The sequence below is a fragment of the Myotis daubentonii genome, chromosome 20, assembly GCF_963259705.1.
Source record: "Myotis daubentonii chromosome 20, mMyoDau2.1, whole genome shotgun sequence".
NCBI lineage: Eukaryota > Metazoa > Chordata > Mammalia > Chiroptera > Vespertilionidae > Myotis > Myotis daubentonii.
This window is the reverse complement of record NC_081859.1, coordinates 16,568,087-16,583,889: the sequence shown is the minus strand read 5'-3', so window position 1 is coordinate 16,583,889 and position 15,803 is coordinate 16,568,087. Positions and strand designations below refer to the sequence as shown.

The following is a 15,803-nucleotide window of genomic DNA, read 5'->3' as shown; positions in this document are numbered from 1 at the left end:
TGGGGGAGGGATGCACACCCAGCTGCTGCTCATTGGACAGGTACATACTGCATTTGGCTGCTGCTCCTTGGACCAGTGTGGGCTCTGCAGGGCTACCGCTCCTCAGATGTGGTCTGTCTGGCTGTTCGTGTGGCTGCTACTCCTCAGGCAGGGGCGAGCTGCTCGGGTGACTGCTGCACCTTGGGTCGGATTGAGCTGCAGGCGCAGCTGCTGCACCCTGTATGGGAGCTGTTTGCTCATGTGTCTACAGCTCCTCAGATGGGGGCAGGCTGCTTACCCAGCTGCTGCTCGTCAGACAGTGCCCCGACCCGCGGGACAACAACGGGGGAACGAAGAGACACCCTAGGAGAATGAAACAAACAAGGGACACGAAAGAATGGAGGCAAGACAAGTCCTGATCAAGCCTCAAACTTTATTCTCACCGCGGCAGAATATATACTGTTTTAGGGAAGGGGGGTGGGTAAAGGGGTCTATGGGCAGTAACCTTTTACTAGAGATTTATTAGGTTCCTGGTGGATGTGCTTATCAGCGGAGATGTGTGATTTAGCAGGCTCCGGATGGCTGTGTGTTTATCAGTGGAGATGTGTGATTTAGCGGCTGTGTGAGGGTAGTTTATCTTTAACTGCTGGCCAATTTGCAAGACACAGGTGGTTTCTGGTAATTAGGAGTTTCTGGAGGAACCAGAAACTTATAGTTTTTAAGATGGCTTTGTCTAAGCCAATATTTCTAATGGCTCCCAACAATTCCTCCCTTTTTCTTTATTAAGGATGGGCTTTAACCGACTGGGGGAGTAGGGACCTGGTTCCTCCCATGGGATGGTGGGATCCCACCGTCAGTGGCTCTTGGTATCTTTTGGGGAGGAGAGGCAGAGCCGATAGTTATGTATGGATACCAACCTCTATGCAAACCAGGTGTGCTCACAGGGAAATCCAGAGGCGGTCGAAAATTTTTGTGACCTTCCCTTGCAGTGCTTTGCCATGCACCCAGGTCGGTGCCCATGCCTTTCTCCTTCTATGGGGAGTAGGCAAGCATCCCTCTGGCGTCATGCTGTCCCCGCAGGGAGTGAGTTTTAGCAGTCATTATAATCACATTCACGGTCTAACATGGCTAGACGATGGTAGTGTACCTGAATGGGTTTGGCCAGGACGCTATCAACCTGCTGTTTTACAAAGTCTGTTAATTTTCTAAAAGCCCAGGGGCCGAAAGCTAGGATTAGGAGAAGGCTTATAAGGGGGCCGAGAACAGGAAGCAGGTAGGGCAGGAGTCCGTTCAATCTGCTCAAAAGGGGGTTCTCGAATAATTCTCTCCGTCTTTTCACTAGATCTTCTTGTAACTTCTTTATCTTGTCTCGGACAATCCCGGATTTGTTGGCATAGAAGCAGCAGCATTCCTGTAGGGCTAAGCATATTCCTCCCTGTTCTGCTGTGAGCAAATCTAACCCTCTTCTATTTTGTAGTACTACTTCAGCTAATGAATCTATCTGATCTTGGAGATCATTGATAGTGCCTGAGAGAGCTTGGACATCATCAATTAGCTGGTTAGATAATTTGTTATAGGTATGTAATGCTGTTCCTAGCCCAGCTGTACCAGTAGCTACAGCGCCAGAGATTCCTAGGCCAATAAGTAAAGGGATAAATTGACCAGTAGCTACTGCATCCAGCGATGTAATCAAGGCTGGGCAGGGGGACAGGTTCTCCTCCTGGGATGATGTCAATATCCGGGAGAATACTGGCCTGTACACATAATCCTGTCCAATTTATAAGTAGGGCCGTGTAAGCCATATTTCCCCCACATACAAATACTCGTCCTGGAGCAGGACAGAGGGGGGAACTATAATTACTAATAGAAGAGCAATTTGTAAAGCTGACGAATCCTACATCTAAATCATAGCTATTGTTTTTGGGTTCTTTTTGTAAACATGATGACAAGTTGAATGCAATAGGCTGAGTTCTAAAGGGTAAACTAAGGGTACAATTGTTATAGGAAGTGATGGCGGTAACATTATTATCCGGTATGACAAGGGGCATAGCTGTGCCAAGAGTCATACATAACCAGCAGTCTTCTGCGAGGGAGAGATTGGTAGTATTTAAAGCTTGAAATGTGGCTGTTAATATGTCAGAGGTTTGGGTGTCGAGATCTACGCCTCGAGACTTGGGTAAGGCCAAGGGGTGGTAATTTACAGGGGGATACATATTTCTGGAAATTTCTTCAATTTGTTTTTGAACTATGGCTTCCCTAACCCTGTCTGTCGGTCTGCCACCATCAGACACATGGATAGGTGCCTGCAGCGGCCAGCAAACGGGTTTGCCAATTTTGCTGCGGCAAGAGGCTTGGGCATATTTAGAATGTCCCCTGTTGGAGGAGTGATCATACTCACCTCCAAACGAGCCACTATATGTTCTTTGTAGAATAGCGGTGAGTTGTATTTTGCCCTCTGAATTAGTGCACTGTTGAACGGTGTTATAGCAGGTAGAGTGCATCTGAGTGACTGTTTGGCAGTCCAAGGGACAAGGCCCTGGCCTATCATTAATCGGGGGTATGATTTTGGGCTTTTCTACACATTTCCAGCTTGTTTTGTATCCTCCTGCCATTAGAGGCTCAGAGATAAGGTAAGCAGTAACGGAGCCACAATCAGTTGTTTGGGTGTATTGGCATGTCCGGGGTGTCACCGCAGTGTGACCTCCCCTGCAGTCGCAGGGAGGCCCAAAAAGCACTTTGGATAGTTCATCTAAGTTCGGAGGGGACTGCAGCCCACCAAGGGCAGTAGGTAGAAGGACGGAGAGAATAACAACCGTCCGAGGGAGCATTATAATTGTAGGAGGTTTATACATCAGTGGCCCAACAGGGACAAAAGTGTCTTCCTCCAGGTATCAGATTAGGGTTGCGCCTACACTCATGGAGGACTGAGATGAATATAAGTAAAAAGCCAAGGAGAATTCCTATCCAAAAGTACCAGGGTAGAGAATACCAGAGCATTTTTAAGGGGCAATTCTTAGGTGCCCTATATAAAAGGGAACATTTCTTTCTATGATAAGGGCCTGGAGCTGGTGGAAGAGTGGGACTGCATTAGTAGATGGCTTGATATAGGGTACTGTTTCTAGTGAGGGTATTGAGAGTGCTATATAAGCGCTATCAGTGTAGAGGTTAAAGGGGGTGTTAGGTAATTTTATGAATACTTGGAGGATTGCATATAATTCAACAAGTTGTGCGGACTTGAAGGGGGATGGGGTGGTATAAGGTTGGTTGTCAATGATATAAGCAGCTATACCACTAGAGGATCCATCTGTAAATACCAGGGAAGGTTGTTTTAGTGGTATTTTTGAGGTGATTTTAGGAAATATAAATGGATGTAAACGGGCAAAATGGATTAGTTTATGAGGGGGATAATGGTTATCAATCTTTCCCTGGAACGAGGAGAGAGATATAGCCCAATCATCCTCATTTTGTGAGAGCCAGTTTATTTGTTCTTTAGTATAGGGAAGAATGAGTTGATCAGGGTCTTTGCCAAAATGGTGTCGGCTTTTTTCTCTGCCAATTTTTAAGAGGAGACCAACTAGGGAGGGATATGAGATAAGTACTTTAGATGGGGAAGAGGGTAGGTGAACCCACAAGAGGGGGTTATCTTGCCATAAAAGTCCAGTGGGAGTATGGGGTGTAGCACAAATAATGAAGGTGAAGGGTTTATTGTATGAAATGAATGTTATTTGCTGTTGTATGGCTTTGTTAATTATGTGGAGAGTTTCTCTTGCTTTTGGGGAGAGAGTACGGGGGGACAACGGGTCTGAATCTCCTTGTAGAATATCAAAGAGGGGTTTTAAGTCATGAGTGGTGAGTTTGAGATAAGGTCTAAGCCAGTTGATATCGCCTAAGAATTTTTGAAAGTCATTAAGGGTGTGTAAATGCGAGGTTTTTAGTTGAATTTTCTGTGTGGTGATTTTATTGGAGTTTAACTCAAAACCTAGGTAATAGTAGGGATCTTTAAGCTGTATTTTCTTAGGGGCAATTTGGAGCCCAAAGGAAGTGAGGTGGTGGGTTAATTCTTGGCTGCATTTGAGTATCTCGGAGGTGGAAGCTCCTGCTAAGAGGATATCATCCATATAATGGATAATATAGATATAGGGCCATCGTGTCCTGAGAGGGTCTACGGCTTGGGCAACAAATTTTTGACAGAGTGTGGGGCTGTTTGCCATGCCTTGGGGGAGGACTTTCCATTGATATCGCTGCATTGGACCTTTGAAGTTTGATATAATCAGAGAGACTGCCACAGCGATGGGGTCGTATAGTCTCCTGGCAAGACGGGTTAGCATTTTCATAGGCCAGGTGTTTAATAAAAGCGCTTTCTGTTTCTCCTTCCCCGACTAGTCCTTCAGCCGCGTCAGTTAGGCGGCTGAGGAAATCACTGTACGGTTCATCAGGGCCCTGGCGAATTTTTGCTAAGGAGGTGGTAGCTGAACCTTTAGGCAGAAGGCGCCGCCAAGCCCTAAGGGCTGCGTTTTGGATTTGGGCTAAAAGGCCGGGGGGAAGGCTGCTTGAGCTTCATTGGTGTCATAGGGGCTGCGCCCAAGTAATTTATCCCTAGTCCATGAGCGAGAGGTCTTACTCTCACTATTGCGCTGCGCGGTCTCGCGGCAGTTTTCCACAAAGTCTGTACGCCATAGGACATACTACCCTCCTGCTAACGTGGCTCGAGCCAGGGAAAACCAATCTTTAGGGATCAGCCATCCATCGCTCAGGCTTTCGATTAAGGCTAGGGTGAAAGGGGCAGTGGGGCCATAATTGGTTACCGCCGCTTTTAAGTCTTTTAAGTGTTTTAGGTTTAAGTGGCGGTATTTTTGGCCTTTAGCTTGGTTTTTTGTTTGCTCCTGGTCTGAATTGGAGTCCTCTGTATCCGAGGCTTCATCTGCAGAATTTTGGTCCCGGTGTTGCGAGTCAGGGAAGTCCCCCTCCCACACTTCCTCAGGGAGAGGTACGTCCTCCGGAGGAGGTCCGGAGTTGTGACTACGGGTAACTGGAAATGCGAGGTCAGGGGTTTTAGATTTTAGATTTTTTGTGGGCTTTTTAGGAGGCTGGGTGGGTTGGTTGGGGCTTAGGGATGTGAGTTCAGCCTTGAGGGCTCGGATTTCTTTGACAAGTTGGATGTGTTCGCGTTTTTGCTGTAGAATTTCCTTTAGTGAGGAAATTTCTTGGGTTAGGGAGATTTTAGCTTGCCGGATAGGATCGGGGGAGGGAGGGGGGCCGCGGAATGGTTCCAGGGCTGGAATTCGAAAGATAGGGATGTTTGGTGAGGGGTCGGGGTTGTAAGGAGGGGGCCTAAAGGATTTACCAGAGGTGCTACGAAGAGCCAGCGCTGTAAAACGCCAGGGGTCTTTATTATTGTGATAATGGGCGGCCTGATCTTCTAAGGTTTTCTCATCCTCTGGAGACAGGTGGTCCTCCAGATGTCTTCGGGAGGTGAGGGAAGGATAGGTACTTGAGATTTTAGGGGGAGGGGGTTCAGGTTTATTACAGATGTCTGGAGATTTTTTGTCAGGCTGAGATTTAGTGATTTCTTTGGAGAGTGCGTGGGCTCCTCAGGGATATCAACAGATACTGAGGGGCAGGTAGAGGGTGGCCGGGAGCTATCCCTAAGGGCCGTTTCCGCTGTTTTTATTATATCTTGGATGTCAGGGTCTTTAGGATGGACTTTAAGGATATCCTGGATAAGATTCCAATAGGAGAAGGCAGAGACAGGGATCTTTTCAGGGCCAAAGGTTTGATAGAAATCCTGAAGGGCATCGCCTACTCTTTTCCATCGTCTATGGTCAATAGTGCCCTCTAGGGGGAATCATGGGCAGGTCTCATGAATAAAGGAGAAGAATTGTCTAAGATCCTTTCTTTTAACCCTTACTCCCCGTGTCCTGAGGGATTCCTTGAGCCCACCTAGAAATACCTCATGAGAGTTCAATGAGTTGCCCATTATTTTGGCTGGGTAGTTCTCAAGATTTCCTCCTCCACGTAAGCCTCTGGGATGTATAAGCCCCGTGCCAGGTCAGCTGAGAATTTCTTAAATCTCTGGTGATCCTTATGTAACCGCTCTCCTTTTACCTTACGGCCTCTGCTCGCGTGTCATAGGTCGGGATGTATAAGCCCCATACCAGGATAGCAACCACTAAGACATAGCAAGCTCAGAGTTTGCCAGAGAGGGTGACACAGGTCGGGCCAGAGAAAAATTACTTTTCCCAGTGATTCAGAGTTTTCACTGCCGGTCTCCGGTACCTTTCATTCTTCCCCGAACGGCGAGGTGAAGCGCTTATTAGTGGATTGGAGGGAGATCAAGAAAACTAAAAAGGCCAGCCAAAGGGGGTGCCAAAGAGGGTGAAGGCTCTCAAGAGGTATTTTGAAATTCTTGTTTGAAAAGTTTTGTCTGCTTACCTTCACAACGATCTGTCTCACAGGTGGGCGAGACCGTGGCGATCAAGATGCCGAGTCTTCACTCGTGAGTCAATACTGCGTGACGACTCTAAGGGGTGCCTGGCCAGACGCTTCAAGCAGACATTCTCGCAGGGGGTCCCCAAGTTGCCACGTTGAGCGCCAGACTGCCCTGACCCGCGGGACAACAACGGGGGAACGAAGAGACACCCTAGGAGAATGAAACAAACAAGGGACACGAAAGAATGGAGGCAAGACAAGTCCTGATCAAGCCTCAAACTTTATTCTCACCGCGGCAGAATATATACTGTTTTAGGGAAGGGGGGTGGGTAAAGGGGTCTATGGGCAGTAACCTATTACTAGAGATTTATTAGGTTCCTGGTGGATGTGCTTATCAGCGGAGATGTGTGATTTAGCGGCTGTGTGAGGATAGTTTATCTTTAACTGCTGGCCAATTTGCAAGACACAGGTGGTTTCTGGTAATTAGGAGTTTCTGGAGGAACCAGAAACTTATAGTTTTTAAGATGGCTTTGTCTAAGTCAATATTTCTAATGGCTCCCAACAAACTCAGTCACAGAGACATCTCATAACCACATATTAAGGACAGGGCATTAACTTAGGGCTGGAAAGGACACAAATGGAATAGAAGATGGAGCCATTTGGAGTGAGCAGGCCAGCAGGGGGGCAGTTGGGGGCAAGCAGGCCAGCAGGGGGACAGTTAGGGGTGAGCAGGCCAGCGGGGGAGGGTGGTTGGGGTGAGCACACTGGTACAGGGGGCAGTTGGGGCTGATCAGGCTGGGGGGGCATTTGGGGGTGAGTAGACTGGTGGCGGGGGGAAGTTGGGGGCAAGCAGGCTGGCAGGCAGAATTGTTAGGGGCAATCAGGCAGGCAGGCAGGTGAGTGGTTAGGAGCCAGAAGTCCCAGATTGTGAGAGGGATGTCCGACTGCTAGTTTAGGCCTGATCCCTGTAAACTGGCAGTAGGACATCCTTCCAGGGGTCCCATATTAGAGAGGGCGCAAGCTGGGCTGAGGGACACTCCCCCCGCCCGAGTGCACAAATTTTTGTGCACTGGGCCACTAGTTATATATAGAAAACCCTAAAGTACTGATGGTGAACCTTTTGAGCTCGGCGTGTCAGCATTTTGAAAACCCTAACTTAACTCTGGTGCCATGTCACATATAGAAAATTTTTTGATATTTGCAACCATAGTAAAACAAACACTTATATTTTTGATATTGTTTTATATATTTAAATGCCATTTAACAAAGAAAAATCAACCAAAAAAATGAGTTCTCGTGTCACCTCTGACACTCGTGTCATAGGTTCACCATCACTGCCCTAAAGATTCCATCGAAAAACTACTAGACTTAATAAATGAACTCAGCAATGTAACAGGATCTCACCTGGAACCTGGAACTTGGGTTAATTTTCAAGCCAGTGCTTTCTTCCCTGAATGTCTCCGAATGTTATGTGTGGCTATTTCAGGAAAAAGGGAGACACATTTAACTGGGAAAACAATGAAGAAATCACAACAAAATGAAGGGACAATCTGGAGGTGTGCCTTCTCAGATGTGAATTCCAGTCCATGGTCATTTATCGCCATGCTCGGGGTGGCTTTTCCCTTGTTGCTCATTGGTCCATGCCATGAATGGACTTCAGGTTCCAGGGGATGCCCATCATATATGGACATGGCGATGGCACTACCAAGGGCCACATGCAGACATGAGTAGGGACTGGAGAGGGAGCAGATGGTGCTTCTGAAATGAGCAGTTGATGAAGCAGGAAAGCCCAAACTGCCCTCCTGCTCCCTGGTTAGAACCAGTCATGTGTCCTCACAGACACAAACACTGGTGGTGAATGCAAGGCAGAACTGCCAAGGCTGACCAAGTTTCTATGAAATTAGATCCATCAGCTCCAGGAATGGGCAATTATGTGAATGATTTATTCACTTTGTAATCAATGGACAGAGAAAAATAATATCCTTTACATCAAAGGTGATTTTATTTATATCTGTTATTTCACATCAGTGATTTGCATTAAGATTTCCAAAAACAAATTTCCAAAAATTAAACATAATTCTTCCCTGATCTTTACCAACAACTTCACCTAAACACACCTGATCATGATTATTTTCTTCGTTATCCCAATGTATGAAACTGGATCTACAACAGAGACTAGAGAATAAACACCACAAAGGAGGCAGAGCAGCTGCTACACGTCCAGCACCAAACTTGCCTGAAGGAATAGGACCCGGGAGCTCTGTGTCTCTATAGTTCATGCTTCTGGTTCCCAAAGACCCACACAGACCCTCCTCTCTCCCCCAGCACTTGGTCCACAGGCTCTAGGCTCACACTCTGGTCTTAGTTTATCCTCTGATCACTCTGTAGGGGAAATGGTGTCAGATGGAACTTCCTGTCTCCTGAACATGAGCCTCCTGCACTTTTACTTCTTTCTTGGGTTGTGAAAGTTGGTTCTCTTCTTTGTCATTACTGTTAACAGTCAAAGGCATCTCTCATTTAAACCCTTTTCACCTTCTTTTTATGAAAATAATTTTTCCTTAGTCCTTGTATATGTCTCCAGGAGTATTTGGGACCAGTGGGGAGGGCACAGGCCCAGATGTGAGGAGTAATTGTTAACAGACAGCACCCTTGGACATGTCACATTCTGAGACAATGCCCTATGTCAGATTCCAACCCCAGAGCTCCCTATATATCCAGAAAACATAAAAATATGGCCCCCTCTGCTCATAAAAGCTAGCCCAGCCCTGACTCTCTGGAACAGGAGCCCAGCCCAAGGATCCCCAAGTATTCCCATTCCCTGATCAGGACTAAACACAAACCACTCACCATGGGTTTTGGGCTCAGCTGTGTTTTCCTTGTGACTCTTTTAAGAGGTAATGTAAGAAGAACAAGAGACACTGAGTATGAGAGTGGACATGAGTGAGAGAAACAGTGGACATGTGAGAGTTTCCTGACCAGAACATCTTTGTGTTTGCAGGTGTCCAGTGTGAAGTGCAGCTGGTGGAGCCTGTGGGAGGATCAGTGCCTCCTGGGGGTGTCTCTGAGGCTCTCCTTTGCAACCTCTGGATTCACCTTCAGTAGCTACAGGATGAAATGGGTCTGACAGACTCTAGGGAAGGGGCTGGCATGGGTCTCATACATTAATAGTGATGAAAGTACCACATACTATGCAGACTCTGTGAAGGGCCAATTCACTATCTCCAGAGACAACACCAAGATCATGCTGTATCTGCAAAGGAACAGCCTGAGAGCCGAGGACAAGGTCGTGTAGTCCTGTGCAAGAGACACAGTGAGGAGAAGTCAGTGTGAGCTCAGACACAAACCTCCCGGCAGCAGAGGCTGTGACCACCAGGGAGCACACAGGGTCCCTGAACACAAGGACCATCCCAGCAGCAGGTGCAGTTGGAGGTTTGGGCTGGTTTCCTGTGTGGTGTCTTTTTCATGTCACAGTTTCACTCAGGGAACCTCTCTGGATTCCAGATTCTGCACTTACCTCTTAAATCTCTTAGTTACAGTTTCTGAATCAGTCCGCCTTTCTATTGATGCAGTAGCAAATATCTGGAGCCTTCGCCAAATATCTCTTTGCAGTGATTACAGTGGTCCATACAATTTCCATGACAACAGTAGCCATCCTCTGGGTACGGGGTTCCATCGTGCAAATAAAAATTTCCGGGGCACCTCATCTACTTCCCAATGCAGGACTCCGGAAGGTATCAGATGTTCAGGATGGGTCTGCAGAACGTCCCCGTGGGCACGTAGGTGCAGTTTGTGCAGCATATTTCTCTGTTATCAATGCTTCCAGGCATGACGCAGCAGTCGATTTTACAGCAGGAGTTGCTATAACACTCCTTGAAGTACCCACAGTCACACTGCTCTTTGCCTTCTACTACAGAGTTTCCACATCAAGTGACTGTCAGGCTTCAGTTTGAAAAAGCAAATCCAGTTAAGTAGAGGCATTCTGCATGGTCAGCACTATAAGAGTTTTGTAGGTGTACCTTGGAGCAGGTGTTAAAGGCATCTGTCAACACAGGGCACCTGTTCATGATGCAGGTGCTCTTTCGCTGGCAAACACAGGACTTTTCATCCAAAAACACACCCATAGTCCTCACGACTTCCTGGGTGGCTATAACCAACAACAGTAAATAACATCTGTACAGGTGACCTCCATAGACCAGACTGTTGCATGAGCACAAACTGTTTACAAATGGATTAAAATTACATGGGGTGCATCTTTAAGCACCATTAAGCCTGAATAGGGCTGAAAAGGAGTAAAAATGTTTTAAGGATAATTCTGAGCAAATGGACCCTCCGGCACCAAAAAGTTGTTCATAGCCTATGTTTTCCATCTCTCACATTATAAATGACCATGATGCTGATGTAGTATCTTATGTCAAAACCTCGGAATGTGGAGTCCATTAAACTACCTAGATATACGAGGAATTGCATATTTTCTGACATATTTGTGTACAGAGTATAATGGGATTGGAACTCCTGAGACAGGCTTTCATGTTCCCTCTGTGGGAACATGAATAGAGCTTACTGCTAGCCCCAGAGGCTGCCCTGGCACTCACTTTGGAGAACAGGGGGTGCCTCTCTGCCTTGTGTCCCAGCCTGAACATGGGTCCTGTGGCGTTGGTGTCGCTACAATCTGAGAAACAACGTTCTCAAACCTCTGGGAATCCTTGAGGGGTTTGATTTCATAGGCAAGGTCGTCCACCTTCATGATGCCTTCCAGGCCCCCATAGCACATGTCCACAGTGACCATGAAGAAAGGGACATCCTCCAGGTAGCCCAGGTAGTAACAGTAGAGAGGGAAAAAGGGTAGTCCACCTGCAAGGCCCCCTGGTCATCCTGAGTCTTAATCACCAGCTGTCCAGGCCAAAACAGTCTCTTGTGCTGCATGTGGAGGACGTGTCTCTGGCCCCCAAACCTCAGGCTGTAGGAAAGCCAGCCTGGGGCCTGCAGGCCTTTGCCATGGTGCAGCTCCTTCCTGTGAATCACCACCTCGGAGGAAGTGTAATGCCAGGAGGGACGACCTTGAGAACACTGGGCTAGAGTCAGCACCACACAGAGCCCAAGCAGCAAGAGGGGCATCCTCAGGGTGACGGGGCCCCCTGCCAGCCTCAGGTCCTTGGTGGGAGAGAACCATTGATGGGAACGGAGAGGGGAAGGGTCCTCAGTGAAGCCTGGTCCCCACCATCTGCCGTGGCTACTTCCTGCCAAGGAAATAGTGACAGGAAACCTACACTGGTTGGGTCAGCTAAGGCAACAATGACAGGGCATGGCAGTGGGTGGGGCTGGACATGAATTCAGCTGGGGTGGATGTGGGGGAAGTGAGAGGTGGGTCTGAATGCTAAGGTGGAAATAAGAGAGAAGGAAGCAGATCCATGACTCCCCTGCACACCTCAGGTTTCCCTCTAGTGACCTGCACACATGCTGTGTAGTTTCAGCAGTTAAAGTCCCTACCAACCCCTTTGCCACGGTGTGCCTGAGTCACTTCCCAGGGGTAACTGCTTTCCTTGTTATGGGGCCACTTCTCCCTACGCCTTTGGCAGTGAGCTGGGCTTTGCTCATTTTACCCTCGTAGGTGTTGACATGGTTTGATTCTGTAACTATATGTGTCTTCTTCTCATTTCCAGCTAAGAAGTTTCCAACCCTGAGCTCCTGCTGATTGCTGCTTGGAAGCTCTTTGGGCCTAGTGAGTGAAGCGTCTCCCAGTGTCTACCTGAGGCTTCCTGGACGAGCGTTACCTTTTCCTCCTCCAGCTGGTGACCATGGGAAGGACTTCTGGCCCAGTGGGAGCCCTGGGCATGTTCCCTGGAGTCCTTCCCTGTGGTTCTCAACTGGCCTTTGAAAGTTGCTTCATCTGCATATGCTGACCAGCTCTCCACTGAGGACACAGCAGGCCTCTGCATGTGCCCAGTGGGAGAGAACCAATATTTTACATGTTTTTATCCAACTGTGCAATTTCTTAAGGAGAGGATGGGATATTCACTCACAGGTCATGATAAGCAGTGATCATTGTTTTCCTGCATAGGGTGGCAATTTACCTTTTATTAAAGCGTATAGTCACTATTTGAGCTTAATGTGGTCACGGGAGTATTTCCAGGGCCAAACATTGGGCTCTCTGCTTCCTAGTGTCCTGATGGCCCACATTCCTTCCCCATCACATGAGGACCCTGCACCAGTTTGTCAGATAAGAACTAGGAAGAGCCGTGGCTGGTGTGGGTCAGTGGATAGAGCATCAGTCTGCTGATTGAAGGGTCCCAGGTTTGATTCTGGTCAGGGGCACACGCCCAGGTTGTGGGCTCCATCCCCAGTCGGGAGCATGCAGGAGGCAGCTGATTGATGATTCTCTCTCATCCTTGATGTTTCTATCTCTCTCTCCCTTTCCCTTCCTTTCTAAATCAATAAAAAAAATATTTAAAAAAGAAACACAGGAGAGCATCCCTATGCAGAAGGCACCATGCTGGCACCTTTCTCGAGGACATCCTGCCTCCAGGACTGTGGGACCTACATGTTTGTGGTCTATCGCCTTTCCAGCTCTTGACATTTTGTGACAGCCACCCGAACAGTCTCAGACAGGGGATCCCACACCCTGGTCTTTTCCTGCTTCTAGAACTGCATCCCTTGTCATCAACCTCCTCCTCCATCTCCACAGCCAGGACTAGGTCACCTGAGATCCCTGGTCACATCAGGCTCTTGTTCTCCTGGAGTCCAATCTCCCTTCACCTCCCAGGTTATCCTGGGAAATGGTTGGATTTCAAGATCTCTAAATTAATCAAATATGCAACATTCACAGGCTGCAAGCCTGCTTCAGAGGACCACAGCCTCCTCAGCTTTTCACATATTCACATCCACCCCACAGGCATCCCAGCATCCCCCAAATGCTGACTCAAGGAAGCAGGAACCCAAGTCCAATTTTATCTGAATGCCACCATCTGAAAAGTCCCAAATCCAATCACATCTTTTGGACAGCAGGGTCCATAGTGCTCTGCTGGAAGGGACCCCACATGCAGGCTGGATAAGGGGAGGTCAATGGGAAGAAAACGTGCTCTCAGGACACCAGGGGACGCTCAGGACCCACTGAGCTCCTGTCCCACAGGAGGAGGTGGGTTATGGGCTCCTCTGCTGGTAGAGTTCATGTTTTCATCTCCACACTCTGAAATATTTTTATTACATGCAGTCACTACCAACCAGTATCTAAACGCTATACAAACACAGAGATGTCCTCTCTTTACAACAACCTCTCAGAATTGTAATAACCAAACTTGCCAAGGACCAGGCCCTGTGATCAATGTAACTCATATCACCATGGCATTGAATATGAATTTAAACTGCAAAGATGTATGTTTCAGAGATGAGTAATGAACCTTAAATCCTAGCATTCTCACTGACCACAGGTATACTGGCTTATATTATATCCCTAAATATTCAATTATATTACATCCTTAAGGTTTCCCATTGCTGCCTTTGCATAGAAGCCCTCAGTAAATGGAAGCCTGATTGTGGGGAACCCACAGTCTCTCCATCAGCTCCATGAGTCTCTCCAGCATCTCAGTGTCTCTGAGCCCCAGGGACAGAAAAGCATCATCTCAACACTCTGTCTTCTTTGTCTCCTTGAAGGTCAGGAAGCCAGAAACCCTCAGGGCCAAAGGCACCACCCACCGAGTACAAGGAGTCCATCCTTACAGGACCTGCACCCTGTGGTCACTTTCCCAGGTGTGTGCTTGTCTCCATCCCTAAAGGGGGTAACACCAGACACTCATCCATGCTCTCATCTCATATCAGGATTCTGTACCCTCACTGGGCAGGTCCCCCTCTGCCGTGGTTCAGGGGAGCAGTGGAATCCAGTGGGGAGAGCACATCCCACACGCTGGGCTCACTTTTACAAGATGTGGAAACTTGGACAAACTTCAAACCTCCTTATGATTTTGTATTTTGTTATTGAAATGCTTTCATGCCACAAAACTCCTATATAGTAGAAGGATATGCAAATAGGGCCCTATTTGCTCATTAAAAAACAGCCCAGCCCTGAGCCTGCAGCTCTGGGACAAGAGCCCAGCCCTAGGATCCCAGGTGTTCCCATTCCTTGAACAGGACTGAACACAGACCACTCACCATGAGGTTTGGGCTCAGCTGGGTTTTCCTTGTGGCTCTATTAAGAGGTAATTTATGGAGAACAAGAGACACTGAGTATGTGAGTGGGCATGAGGAAGGAAACTGTGGAAGTATGAGTGTTATCCTGACCAGGATATGTTTGTGTTTGCAGGTGTCCAGTGAGAGGTGCAGCTGCTGAAGTCTGGGGGAGGCTTGGTGCAGCCTGGGGGGACCCTGAGACTCTCCTGTGCAGCCTCTGGATTCACCTTCAGTAGCGCTGACATGCACTGGATCTGTCAGATTCCAGGGAAGGGGCTAGAGTGGGTGGCACTTATATGGAATGATGTAAGTCAGAAATACTATGCAGACTCTGTGAAGGGCCGATTCATCATTTCAAGAGACAACCCCAAGAACACACTGTAACTGCAAATGAACAACCTGAGAGCCAGGGACACGGCCTTGTATTACAGTGCAAGAAACATCACGAGGGGAAGTCAGTGTGAGCCCACACAAACTTCCCTGCAGGAGGAGCTGTGATCACCAGGGGGCGTTCAGAGTTCCTGAACACAAGGACCATCCCAGCAGCAGGTGCAGTTGGAGGTTTGGGCTGGTTTCCTGTGTGGTTTCCCCTTCATGTCACAGTTTCCCTCAGGGAAACTCTCTGGATTCCTGACTCTGCACTTACCTCTGACGTCTCTAAGTTACAAAGTCTGTAGTAAATAGAGACAACTTTCTCATGTGGAAGAACCACAGAAAGTCTTTCAGACAATCTCTTGCCCAAATAATAAACATCATATCTTCTGACCAAGGTCCCCCAATTCTAACCAGAAGCTCTGCTGACTCACAGTGCAGCTCAGCCCCACACAGCTCAGGGTCCCAGCCAGCCAGCAGGACATGTGTGTGCTGGACAAGGGGTACCAGAGTCATGAGACCCCAAAGCTAGAGAAGAAGGACCCTGATGGTGAAGGTCATTGACTTTTCATCCCCATAGCACTGAGATTAGGTGACACCAGGGCAGCTTGGTGCAGATGTCTAGGCTGATGATAAACACTTACCCAAGGGGACATGGAATGTTTATTATGCACATAGTTGAAATCCCTGAAAAGCATAGGAAAGGCCCTTCATCAAGTCATACCTGCTCTGATGGAGGCAGGAAAGGAGACTGGCTCAGGGATTTATGTTGTTGAGCTGATGGGGGAGGAGGAGGAATTCTGCTTCCAGGGGTTTGTGTGGTTTCAATCTCACAATGACATCTAATGGCAGAACCATGACTT

At 47.9% G+C, this 15,803-nt stretch overlaps 2 pseudogenes; one reads left to right on the top strand and one right to left on the bottom strand.

Moving 5' to 3' along the window:
• LOC132222655 (immunoglobulin heavy variable 3-7-like) overlaps nt 1-15,803 on the top strand; it is a 36,218-nt pseudogene that overhangs the window by 9,736 nt on the left and 10,679 nt on the right.
• LOC132222628 (disintegrin and metalloproteinase domain-containing protein 21-like) lies at nt 9,935-14,115 on the bottom strand (annotated as a pseudogene).